The sequence below is a fragment of the Gossypium hirsutum genome, chromosome D02 (assembly GCF_007990345.1).
Source record: "Gossypium hirsutum isolate 1008001.06 chromosome D02, Gossypium_hirsutum_v2.1, whole genome shotgun sequence".
Lineage (NCBI taxonomy): Eukaryota > Viridiplantae > Streptophyta > Magnoliopsida > Malvales > Malvaceae > Gossypium > Gossypium hirsutum.
In genome coordinates this window covers 1,987,164-2,000,545 of record NC_053438.1, presented here as the reverse complement: position 1 = coordinate 2,000,545, position 13,382 = coordinate 1,987,164, and the positions used below count along the sequence as shown (strand labels likewise).

At 29.3% G+C, this 13,382-nt stretch overlaps 1 long non-coding RNA gene across 1 annotated transcript; it reads right to left on the bottom strand.

Moving 5' to 3' along the window:
• Positions 1 to 8,508: 8,508 nt before the first annotated feature.
• Positions 8,509 to 12,218, bottom strand: LOC121214413 (uncharacterized). The gene is made up of 2 exons (XR_005910015.1): positions 11,884 to 12,218; positions 8,509 to 9,144 (listed from the first exon to the last, which is right to left on the bottom strand). It is a non-coding gene; the product is annotated as an uncharacterized lncRNA (long non-coding RNA).
• Positions 12,219 to 13,382: the final 1,164 nt, after the last annotated feature.

The following is a 13,382-nucleotide window of genomic DNA, read 5'->3' as shown; positions in this document are numbered from 1 at the left end:
AAAACAATTAACCACTACCCAAACAGACCCAAAAACAAGCCCAAACTAACCCACGGCCCAAAACCTAAAAACCCCAATATCCATTTTCAGAAAAAAAAACAAAAGAAAACCCTAGCCCCCTAACCCTAGCCGCCGCACCTAGCCCACTTGCCCTGCCACCGCCGCCTCTGACCAACACCGCCACGGTCACGTCGCTTCACCCACTTGCACCTGCAGCACCTGCAAAACAAAAACCAAACACGCAACAACCAGGGGCAAAAAGAAGAAACAACAGAGAAATGAAAAAAGAGAGAAGAAAACGATTGTAATACTCGGCTATAAAGGCCATTTTTTCGATTTCTTTGCCCTTCTCCCTTTTCATGAATACTAAGAAATAAAAAGAAAACCAAGGTGATTTCCTGGTTTTTAGATTTCAATCTTTCGTTTTTCCTTTTTTTTATCGTTGTTTTTATTTAATTTTTAACGAAAATAGAAAAACAAAGAAAATGATAAGAAACCTTACCTGCGCCCTTGATTACGGTGACCGCACGGCGGCTTGCCGTTGAGATCGGCGCCGGAGTTCAGGGGGGGCTGAAGCGAAAGAATGAAGGCTCTCTGTTCTCTGCCTTTTTTTTAGAGCTGCTGAATATGGAACTAGGTTTTTTTTTAGGGGATTTTAAGGCTCCATTAAACGGTGTCGTTTAAGCCCCATGACCCGCGCGGTGACCCGACCCAAGGGGGAGGATCCGCGTGTTTTCTTAGAATGGGTTATTTGCGCGCGCAGTCCCTCTGACTTTGAAGCTTGTCGCGATTTGGCCCCTTTTCGCTATTTTCTTTTATTTTTAATTTGGCCACAAAGTTTTATGTTTGTTTCAAGTTAGTCCACTGCTGCGCTATGTTTTGGGGGCTTCGGTTTATTTTCTGTTTTGGTCCCTCTCTGTTTGGCGCGAGTTGCAATTTAATCCTTTTTTGCTTTTTTATTTCGATTTCGCCCAGTATTTTCGTTTTTATTTCGATTTAGACCATGTTTTAGCAATTTCATTATTTAGCTTATTATTATTATTATTATTATTATTATTAGTTTTATTTTCCCTTTTTTACCTTTTATTTATTTGTTACTATTATATTAACATATTAATTAGCTTTATATTTATTTCTTCATTTTTATTCTATATATATACATTATGTATGTCCATATCTTATAATAATTTATTTTTATATATATACAAACGTACATATATTTTTATAGCTTATTTAACATCTACATAAATACTCATACTTTTGCACATCTATAGATATCTATACACATTTTTTTAAATACATGTATATAAATATGCTTTCATACGCCTTTATTATATACTTACATATATAAATATGCTTTCATACGCCTTTATTATATATACACACATATATATATACTTTCAAAAAATATACATTTTGTTTATATTCTTCATATTTCATAATTTTTATATACCTACGTATATGTACATATTTTTTATATACATACATATTTATATATTCTTTATATTTTAAAATATATTATATATATTTTATAATTCACATATACATACATATTTTAATTTATATCTATGTACATATATATGTATATGTATATATCTCTTTACATTTTTAATTGTATTCATTATTTATTTATTTTATTTTCATGAATGTTTTAATTTTATTCGTTTATATACGTTGTTATTTTGTATGTTGTAGATTTGACCTTTTATTTATTTTGTATTGTGCTATTTCTCGTATCATTTTTACACTTTTGTATTCATTATGGTTCTGCCATGCATAACAACAATATAATTTATTCTCGCATTCTTTTCATTACGATATCATGTTTTATTTTACTCAGTATATCAAAATTCGTTTAAATAAATGGCATTTCTCGTGTTTAGATTCGAGAAGATCGTACCCTAACTTACTGAGTTTCGATTTTCATAATAAATCTAAATACACGAATTTTTTCAAACTCAAGTTTTAAATGATCTCGAGAATTAAGAAAAGATCGTGTCCTAACTTACTGGGCGTGATATCTTTTTTAAATCCCGAGATAGCTAAAATATCTTTTACATAAGCATTTTTCATTCGCGTATCGGGAATTCGAGACATTGTGTCCTAACTTACTGGATATGATTCTCTTTCTCGAATAACGTGAAATATGCCCCCTTTTCCTGAAAATTTTCAAGGTTTTAATACAAGGATCCTATTTTTAAATTCTTCAAAGTTTTCACTCTTCGACATTAAGACATTAAGTAATCAACTAGGTACCAATTTTGGGCGTATCGAGGGTGCTAATCCTTCCTCGTGCGTAACCGACTCCCGAACCGGTTTTTCTGAATTTCGTGGACCAAACTTGTTGTTTTAATAAAATCAAACTGTTTATTAAAAATAACCACTTTTCGAGGTGATCCAATCACACCTCATAAAAAAAGGGATTGGTGGCGACTCCCGTTTCATTTTTTTTAAAACCCAAGTCGACCCCGTTTTTCATCCAAAAAATGGTGTCAACACAAGTGTTAAATGAACATAAATGAACTCAAACAAGTCCACATACAACAATATGGGGTCCAAGGCGATCAAACACGGTGCCAATTTATGAATCTTGGTTAAAACTAACAAAATGCAGTTCATGTTTCGAGACTTCGATCACTATGCCTCAAAACAATGACACCATGTCTCAAGACTTCATCTCAATTTCATAAATTTAACTTTGAAATTTTATGTCTTGAAACAAAGATACCATGTCTTAAGACATATACCTAAAAATGCATCAAAAATGCATCTAAACGTGTATAACATGCAACCAAATCATTGCAATCACATTTAATATATTAAAACAAGTATAAATCATACAAAAGCATGATAGTGGATCAAAAGTTCGGTAGTTGCTAGTATTTTTTTTTTTTGAGAATTTGAGATATGGTTGTTATACTTTTAAAGTTAAAAATTCAATTATTCTACTTTTTTAATTTAAAACTTCTAGTTCAATTATTATCGACGTTGGTAGTTTTCATTAAAATTTGTCAACTTAACATGTTTATTTTCTATCAATCATATGTTACATCACAAGAGGGCAACTTAATCAACATGTCAAATTAACAAATTTTGATGGAATATACTTACCATTTTAACTCGATTATCTCACTTTATTATCTTAACTCGATTTGAATTTTATTGATTCGAATAAAATGAAATGAAATTTAAGTTGAATTGAATAAAGTGAAATTATTTGAATTAAATTAAAAAATTAAATATGTCAAACTAAAATCTAGTGACAATATAATGAGATACTTTAGTATTATAAACTTGAATCGGTACTTTACTTGTTTAGGTGTTCAAAATTATTATATTGAAAATTTTTATACTTATTTATATATTCATTAGAATTTTTATCTTTTTATTTTTATAATTAAAAGAGTTTTATGAAATTTTGTATTTTTATAAATGTTTTGAAATTTTGAAATTTATTTTGATTTTTTCTGTAATTTCTGTTGAGAGAGAACAATTTGCTCATTTTTAAAATTTACAGGGATCAAAGGAGTATTTACACCAATCTGTTATTCGAATTATAAAATTCAACTGAACTTGTACTCGATAAACTGAATTACTTATTCAAGTTGACTCGAAAAAATTGAATAACTCGATTAGATTAGCTCGAAATTCAAAAATTTACTCACCCCTTTTGATTAAAACATTAGCAATTAGTGGCTTATATTCTAGGTACTTATGTTGTCATAGAAAAGGATATATTGTTGCATACAAAAAAAAAATGAAACAAATCATTAAAATGGAAATATTATAAGTTAGGTGACCAAAACGAAAACTTGTCGAAGTTAGGTGACTAAAGTGAGTGTACAATAACATATAATTCGTTGTTTTTTTTTCTAAAAGGAGGAATAGTTTGGGTAATATAAGTACTTCTGATCAAAAAAAATTTAGGCATCAATATGCAAATGTGAATATAGTTTGTGAGGGCAATTTATTAATTCAACCTACTTGTAATAAATACATGTGTATATGTTGTTGTTTTTTTATATTATGCATATACATTTTATGGTCCAAGTTCAGAGTTCGTGGTTGTCCAGCCCAATAATGTCGTGATCTCTAAGATTCAAGAAACCTACATTCTCCTCTTGGAAATGCAATGTGCGTTACCATTACACTTAATCTGAATTTTGATTGTGAATCGTATCAAAATTTTGACCAAATGCTTGCTTGGATGTAATACTGTACAACTTGACTACAATGAGTAATAGATTTTTCACTATTGTTTATCACGACGAGCAAATGTATGACATTAAAATTGGATCATATTTGAATAACGTCAAATTAGATGGACTTGTAGAATAATTAGTAAAAAACTCCGAGTTAGAAGTTAAAGAATATTATCCAATTTGGAATATAAATTTCCAACGTCATTTGATCTTAGCCAGATAGGCTGTAATTAATCTTAATGATAATGATTGACGCACATTGCTCAATCCAAAATAATATGCCAAGTTTGACAATATCGAAGCGATTTGTCCAAGTTGCTCCTAATTTCCTATTTATATGTTCCCTTATGTTGGTCCACAAAATTAAAAAGAACGGCCAACACGGTGGTTGTCTAATGATTCATCAAGGTTTATGGAGACATTCTTCTTTATCTGCCTCCGGTTTCAACTTAGGTCTAGAAATGGTGTCTGCCCATGACCCCAACCCCCAGCAATGTAGTAGGAAAATGGTTGTAGTTCGACAGATAATTTTTACAGGAAATATGAGTTTTAAAAAAATTTTTATTAAAATTTTAAACATAAGCCATTTACATACTTTTTAATTATATAATATTTTTAATTTTCATATGATATAAATTGTATATTTTATACGAGTCTACTACTTTAGTTCAATTCCATTTTTCTGACCTAATATTTTTACCCAAACCCTCTCGAATGTCTGACAAGTCTTCATATATATTTAGGTAGATAACCCAACACTTGAACAACGTGGGACTTAAACTATAACACCCTACACCTGATTTAGAAGCCGGGCGGATGCAAGACATTGCATCCATTGTCAAAGCAACTCAAATAATTATTAAAATCAATCACTGAAGTTAAAAACAAGACAAGCGTGGCACACACTATTAACAAATCATACAAGTGTTAAATGAACATAAATAAACTCAAACAAGTCCACATACAACAATATGGGGTCCAAGGCGATCAAACACGGAGCCAATTTATGAATCTTGGTTAAAACTAACAAAATGCAGGTCATGTTTCGAGACTTCGATCACTATGCCTCAAAACAATGACACCATGTCTCGAGACTTCATCTCAATTTCATAAATTTAATTTTGAAATTTTATGTCTTGAAACAAAGATATCATGTCTTAAGACATATACCTAAAAATGCATCAAAAATGCATCAAAAGGTGTATAACATGCAACCAAATCATTGCAATCACATTTAATATATTAAAACAAGTATAAATAATAAAAAAACATGATAATTAACTCAGTGGATCAAAAAAAGTCTAAATCATACAAAAGCATGATAGTGGATCAAAAGTTCAGTAGTTGCTAGTATTTTTTTGAGAATTTGCGATATAGTTGTTATACTTTGAAAGTTAAAAATTCAATTATTTTACTTTTTTAACTTAAAATTTTTAGTTCAATTATTATCGACGTTGATAGTTTTCATTAAAATTTGTCAACTTAACATGTTTATTTTCTATCAATTATATGTCACATCACAAGAGGGCAACTTAATCAACATGTCAAATTAACAAATTTTGATGGAATATACTTACCATTTTAACAATTGGAGTGAGATTTTTAAATAAAAAAATGTAAAAAGACTTAAATTTTAAATTTTTAAGTACAAAATATAAATATCAAGTCCTCCAAAAATACAAGACTAAGAACATATTTTTAACGAGAAATTATTATCTTCCCACCCCATCATCCATGGCCCCTTTTCCAATTATTTAATGACATTTCAACACTTTTTTCATTTCATTGACACATAATTTTGGTAAGTTTTTTTATCCTAAACCATGGACCTCGAATCTAAAACATTGAATTTAGAACCTCAACCCCGAACCCAAATCTTGAAGCTTGAACCTAAACCTCGAACTCAAGGTAAGGTTTGGGTTCACGGTTCAAATTCAGGGTTTAAGTTCGAGGTTTGAGTTTGGGACTCAGAGTTCGAAGTTTAAGGTTCAAGGTAAACAAAAATCAAAATTAGGTGTCAATGCCATGAAAAAAATACTAAAATGTCATTAAATAATTAAAAATAGACGATAAAAGATGTGATGAAAAAAAGTCCATAATTTTACTATTTTTAGCCTAACTTCAATCGAAAATTTTACAATAAACATTGATACAATGAAATTGTGTCCTGTACTCACATTTTGAACCCTTTCTAAGTCAAAGGAGTTGATAATTTAAATAGTAAAAGTAAACCAAAATATATTTGCATATATCATCAAAAAAAATAAGATTCAGCTGAATTATTGTGAAACAAAATATCACCAAATTTTCGAAGAGATCATCAAGAATCTTATTTAATGTTGAGTAAAATCTTGAACTTTAGAAAAAAAGGAACATAACTTGACCTTACAACATTATAACAACTGGTCCAAATAGTGACCAAAACATCATCACCTTAAAGAAAAAAAAAACCCCAATCTCAAATTTTCACACGTATTTGTCGTCAATGGTCAAAATATTTAGATTTACTGAAGATACTAATTGATTTTGAGAATCAATTTTAGATTTTTGCATTATATGGGGGCATTTAATAAATTCACTGTCCCATACAATGATGTATGTGGAATAAAAACCCAACAGCTGAGAAAAAGAGATGGAACAAATCTCCATTGATGTAACTTTGAGATACAAATTTTAGTTTCAAACTCAGCTTCTTATTTAGGCCTGCATTGCCTAACATTTGTTTAGGTTGTCTCCATTTATGCATGCTTGACCTTAAAAACTTCAATAACTTGTTACAAAATGATGGTTCAGTTTTGAATATAATATCATTTATGAGATTCGAATTTACAATTTAAAAATTCTCAACATCTCAATTTTGTCATTAAACTTGAATTTAATTGGTGAAATGAAAGATCAATGAGCCTCTTTAGGTAGTTCAAGACTCCTTTTAAATTACGGGAGTTAAGTAAGATAGTAAGGGTCTCTACTGCCTTAATTAGTGGTCGAGGGTTCAATCCTCGTCTTGGGTATGGTGTAGCTTTAAAACTTGTGACCAGCATCTACCCCTTAATGGGCTTACAGAATGTGGAGAATTATTACTGGGCTCGCTTCGTTAGATATCTTGAGAAATAAAAAATAAAAAAAGTGAATAATATATATAATAGAGGTAGGAAAAATGTTTTAGGGGCAAGAATTCCATTATAAAGTTAACTTTTTTCAGTTCTTAAATTTAATTTTGAGTTGGATTAGTCAAAATTTGACTTGGAATTCTGTATATTTATTTAAGTAATATTCGTAAATTTTTTAATTAAATTCAAATAAAATTTTGAAGCTAAATCAATGGCTTAATATAACATTTGGTATTTGAATTTGACATTTTTTTTAATTTGGTACTTCAACTTTTTTTGGCCAAATTTGGTATCTGAACTTGACATTTTTTTCTAATTTGGTACCTAAACTTTTTTTAGCCCAAATTAGTACATGAACTTGACTCTTTTTTTTTTCTAATTTGGTACCTAAGCCTTTTTTAGGTTCAATTTGGTACCTAAATTTATTACATGTTATACAAATTACACATAATGCTAACAATGTTAAATTTTTTTTTTGTTATGCTACAAAAATATTGTTAGTATTAGAGGAAATTCGTGTTAAAAAAAGGTATCGAGCTATGCTTAATGAATTAATATTAAATAAGAAAAAAATTTAAAACCCCAATTAATCCGTTGCTTTTAATTAATAAAATAATGACTTAAATAAATAAAACTAAAAGTAATTTAACATATAGAATACAAAAATATCATATCATCTGTCACATGTCGGTCATACGTTGATTATTTCTGCTACCTCATAAAAAAATTAGTATATTGGAGTAATTTGTAAAACATTTGTCAAGTACCAAACAGAACAAAAAAAAAAGAATAGGTACTAAATTAGGAAAAAGAGTCAAGTTTAGGTACCAAATTAAATCCCAAAAAGAAAAGGTGTCAAGTTTAGGTACTAACTTAAGAAAATGTGTCAAGTTTAGGTATTAAATTAGGAAAAGTGTTAAGTTTAAGTATTAAATTAGACAAAAAAAAGTTTAGATACCAAATTAGAAAGAAAAGAAGTGTCAAATTAAAGTACAAAATATTTATTAAACCTAAATCAGCTAAGCTCAGTCCGATAATGAATCTGACGTTAACCTAACTCTTGGAAAAAAACATAAAGAAAAGTATATAGCAACAAGAATTAAGAGGCTACTAATTCCTTTTTTTTTCTTAATTAAATATATTGACTGTAAACTTTTTGTAAAGATCTTGACTTTGAAATTAGAGGAATCCAAAGAGAAGAAAAAAAATGGTGGCGTGCTGATAATTACGTAGAAGAAAACAGTTTTCAAAGACCAAAACAATGTATGTTGGACTTGGTCTTGTGCCTACAAGCCATGTTGTCTCTTAAATTTGGGGCAAAATATATTTGTTATAACACCCTTCGAGTTAGAGACGTCGCCTTTAGAAAATTCCAATTAGAGATATGAGGGTAGATCTTTACGTTCCATCTGTCGAGATGTCCTCAATTATTCCGTCTCCTAGATTAGTCATCCGTAGTGGAGTTGCTTGTTGATATATAGAAAAAACATCCTCCTTTCATTTAGCCACCTGCTTTTCAGTATGAACACTTCCTTTGAGGATCACTGGAATACACCTGAATGTAACAATCTTGTACTGCCTGAAGGAATCACAAAATGGGCCCCACTATGCACGTCACTCATGTACTCCATAATGACAAACTCTTTTGTAACGACCTGTCATGTCATACTAACAAACAAGAGGACCTCTCCTATAAATAAGAGATCATTCTCCCTTTAAGCAATCCTTGATCATTTACTCTTCCTTATCCTCTTGTCTTTCTTCCACTCTCAGCTTATTAAGGTGAACCTACTTCTTTTGGACCACCACAATATCCTCCCTACCTTATTGTACTTTGTATAACAATATTTATACGACACAATAAAAATAATTAAAATATGGTATGACATAAAAAAAATACGAATATAATGCGTCATATATATATATTATTAATGTGATTGTATAATAAGAAAAGTTAAACGAAAACAATAGTTTAAAAAAATATATATTCATTTAAAAAATAAATCCGACTTGACCCAAATTGATTTCACTCAAACTGATTAATTTCAAACACTTCTAATATAATATAAAGACTAATTGCAACTAAATGAAAGTGATTGCTAGTTTGATGTAAGATAATATATAAACTAATTGCCACTAAATTAAAGTGATTCCTAGTTTGATCATGTGCACGCCATATAGTGGAAGTACATCTCAATGTATATACAATTAGGCTCACATGCACATGCAATTTTTTGGAAGTGTCTATGATGAAAAGGCACAAATCCACTAGTCATATATTACCTCTAATTATTAAAAATTTAAAATATATTATTTTAAGTTAAATGATTACCCAAATCAATTTAAATTTTTATGGTAAATAAAGTTTAGTAAGGAGAAGTAGCAAATTAAAAATGAGAAATTAAAGAGCATTATTAGTAATTCTTTTAAGTCAAAATATGTTCTTTTTCTCCCTCTAATGTAACCAAAGACAACAACAAGGCAAAATTGAGCAGAAAAGTCCTCCAACTAATTAATTAGACAATTTGAGAAGTATGATTTAGGACCAGTTCTTCATTGCTTTTGAAATGTGCTTTTGAAAAGTGCTGTAGAAAAGTACTTTTGAGAAGTGCTTTTGAAAAATTTGAGTGTTTGGTATTGCTGTCAAAAAGTGCTTTTGAATAATAAAATGTCCATTTTAGATATGATGTTATAAAGTAACAAATATGCATTTAAATAATGTTCAAATTAATTAATATTATGATATTTTAGCAAAAATATAAAAAATAATTTATTATAACTTATTGTTAATATTTTAATATATAATATTAATTTTAAATAATTTATTATAACAAAGAACCAGCAAGCAGAGGAACACCAGCACCAGCAGAGAACAAAATTTGGAGGAAAAAAAGTAGTCGTCGGGAACACCAGCACCAACAAAGAAGAACCAGCCTTATTTTCTTTCTCAAATGTGTGGCTAAAAATGTAAAAGAACGGCCCAAAATCACTTTTTAGCTGGAAAAGCTAATTTTTTCTGCTTTTCATCTACTCAGAAGCACTTGCAATAAGTTAAAAATTTGGTACCAAATGGAATGTGTTCTTTATTGCTTTTCATGGAAAAGCACTTTTTCATATAAAAACTCATCACTTAAGCAATAAAGAACACACCCTTAGTGAATGAACAAATCAATTAAAGGTTTATCCATAGCAATTTTTGATTAATTCAAGGAAATGGATTTTTGGTGAATCAATTGAGTCCAATTAAACCAATATAAATTTAGTCTTTATTTTATAAGTGAAGATATGTAGCAACTTGAAAGTTAATGGTGTCGAAAAATTTAGTTCTGAGACCTCATTTTCGTAAATTGAATCTATATTTTTTTTCAACTTAGTGATTAATTAAGATTTAGGGATCAAATCATAAAGTTCAATCGCTATAAATTTTTAATTAGAAAATGACTTGAGGACTTAAAATTGCAATTAATCTAAGGCATAAAACAGCAAATAGACCATTTTTTCATACTAATAATGGACGGCTAGATGTTGGCGGATGAAATAACTTATAAAAGTTAATTAAAGCTTAAACTATGATTAAACATTAATAAATAAATAAAAACTAATCTAACTATGAAAACTGAACAAAGTGGATGGAAAGAGAATATTTCTAGTGTTCATCCGTCCAAACCGAAATTCATGGAGGAGAAGAATCGACCTTAGGGTTTTAAATTTTAAATCTTCAATTGGTTAGTTTAATTTAATCATTTTCTAGTAATTTTTATATTTTCGAGGTTATGGAAGTTTGATTTAACTAGCCTATGTGCGAATTTGTAAATGTGTTAAACTTTTAAGAAGTTTTCATTGTTGATTTCTTGAAGTTTTAGGTGTTAAATTGATAGATTTTAATCTTAGAGGTGAAAAAGACTAAATTATAAAATTAATTGATAGTTTCATACACTAGGGATTAAACTGAATAAATTGTAAAAATTATTGTAAAAATAAGAAATAGAAGGTCACTAATGGAAAGTGGTGAAATCGGAGTACAAATTAGAGTTTTAATTTTAAATTTATGTTAGTCCTAGTTTTAGATACTAAATTGATTAAATTACAAAAATTGTATAAATTAATAATTGAGTGTGAATTGGTTGATTATTGATGATTTTGTATGTTTATGTTAATCCATAACTAACGTCGACCTGAATTTCTCGAGAGGGAAAGAAAAAGTTGAAGCCCTCGACGAATAGCTTGGAATTTCTTATTTGTAATACTATAATTCAGGAACCTTTTAATTGTTGCATGTTTATATCATTTTGCATTACATGAAATTAGAGGTAAGTATTAATGGCCTCTTTAGCTGAATTGATAAGAATTGGATTTGAATCCCGAACTAGAAACTAAATTGAATAAATTAGAAAGTTTTATGTCCTGATTGGAATATACAATTGGTATGGAATTGAATTAGAAATACACCATTTTCATACGTATAAGATATGTTTCATAAATCTGGTTGGTATTATTGAATGATAAATTTGTCTTTTTGGTAAAAAAGAACAAAAAAAAGAAGTTTCAAAAGGTCAAAAGATGGTTCTTACAGGCTTCAGATTTTCTCCCACAGACGAAGAAATCATCGAATTCTTAGGCCAGAAAGTGTAGGGAAACACAGCCATGGCGGCTTTCGGTTTCAACATCCAAAGAAATATCTATGATTTCGAGCCGCAAGAGCTTCATCGTCCGACCTCTTTCCCTCCTTTCTCTGGTTTTTCTTTACCATGTTTTATTCATCAGTTTGCACGTCTGAAACTAGGGTTTTTCAGCATATAAAAAATCAGAAGCTATGAGTATAGGTGACATATAATAAGATGAAAGCACAGTGGGATTAAACAAGAACGAGAGAGATTACTATTGCAAAAGGGAGAGTGATTCAAGAGATGTGATGAGCAGAGACTTCACCAAATGGAGAAGTGATGGGTTATAAAAGACCTATTAACTTTTCATAGGTTTAAAGATAATATCCAAAGAAATAGTAAGGAAAATAGTTTTACTGTCCATGTTTGAGGTTCGTGGTTGCTCCTTCTTACAATATCGTTTTTAAAGTCTGAATATGTATTTTCCCTAGTATACAACGTATTTTATCATTGTACCCAACACTTTGTTAATGAAAGTAATTTTGTTAAAGAGAGTTATTAGAAATTCTTTTATATTATATTAACATTAACATAGCAATTAATGACTTTAATTAATTATTTCCAGGATAAACTATACAATTGATCATCAAACTTTATTAAGTTTTCGTTTGGGCATTGAAAATTAAAATATTTATATTTTAGGCACTGTTGTTAAAAGCCCATTATATTTGGTCACCGAACTTTTATAAATTTTTATTTTGGTCACCAAATATTAATTTGTGACGTTCATAGCGTGGCTCAAATGTTTTGATGTATTGATAGCCTGAGTTCAATTGGAAATAGAGCCAAAAGTTGGTATGTTGTGTGTGTGATTTCTACATGACATAGTTTCACTTACAATAGTGAAATTCATAGCTTAATAAAGGGTAAATAATATTCATTCGTAGGCATTACATATAGATGAAAAGTAACATGGTCATGGCTCATTTTACCTAAGACGAATGATTTAATTATTATTTGTTAGTAACTGATTTTTCATGAAGGAAGTTGTGATGGTTACCATGAGATAAAATAAGATCATATTGGAAGAACGAATTTTATCCCAAAGAAATTAAGAATATCCTACGAGGGTAATACACATATGAAAAGGTCTTTAGACAAGCACTTTGATAAATAGTTTTCATAATGGTATATAATAGGTAGAGCTCAATCATGATACTTTAATGGAATGACTCCATAACTAAATAATATTATAATTAATATATGAAGAGTCGAAACTTAATTAAAAATTATTTAAGCCCCTAATTATATATGTTCAATCGATCATTTTACTAGCTCAGTATAACATTGATGGTTTGTATTAATCAATGATATGAAAATGTGAAATGATAAATTAGAGAAATAGATCACATGTATCACTATCTGCAGTGAATTTGTTTTCTTGCTATGAACAAGAGATGACTTGG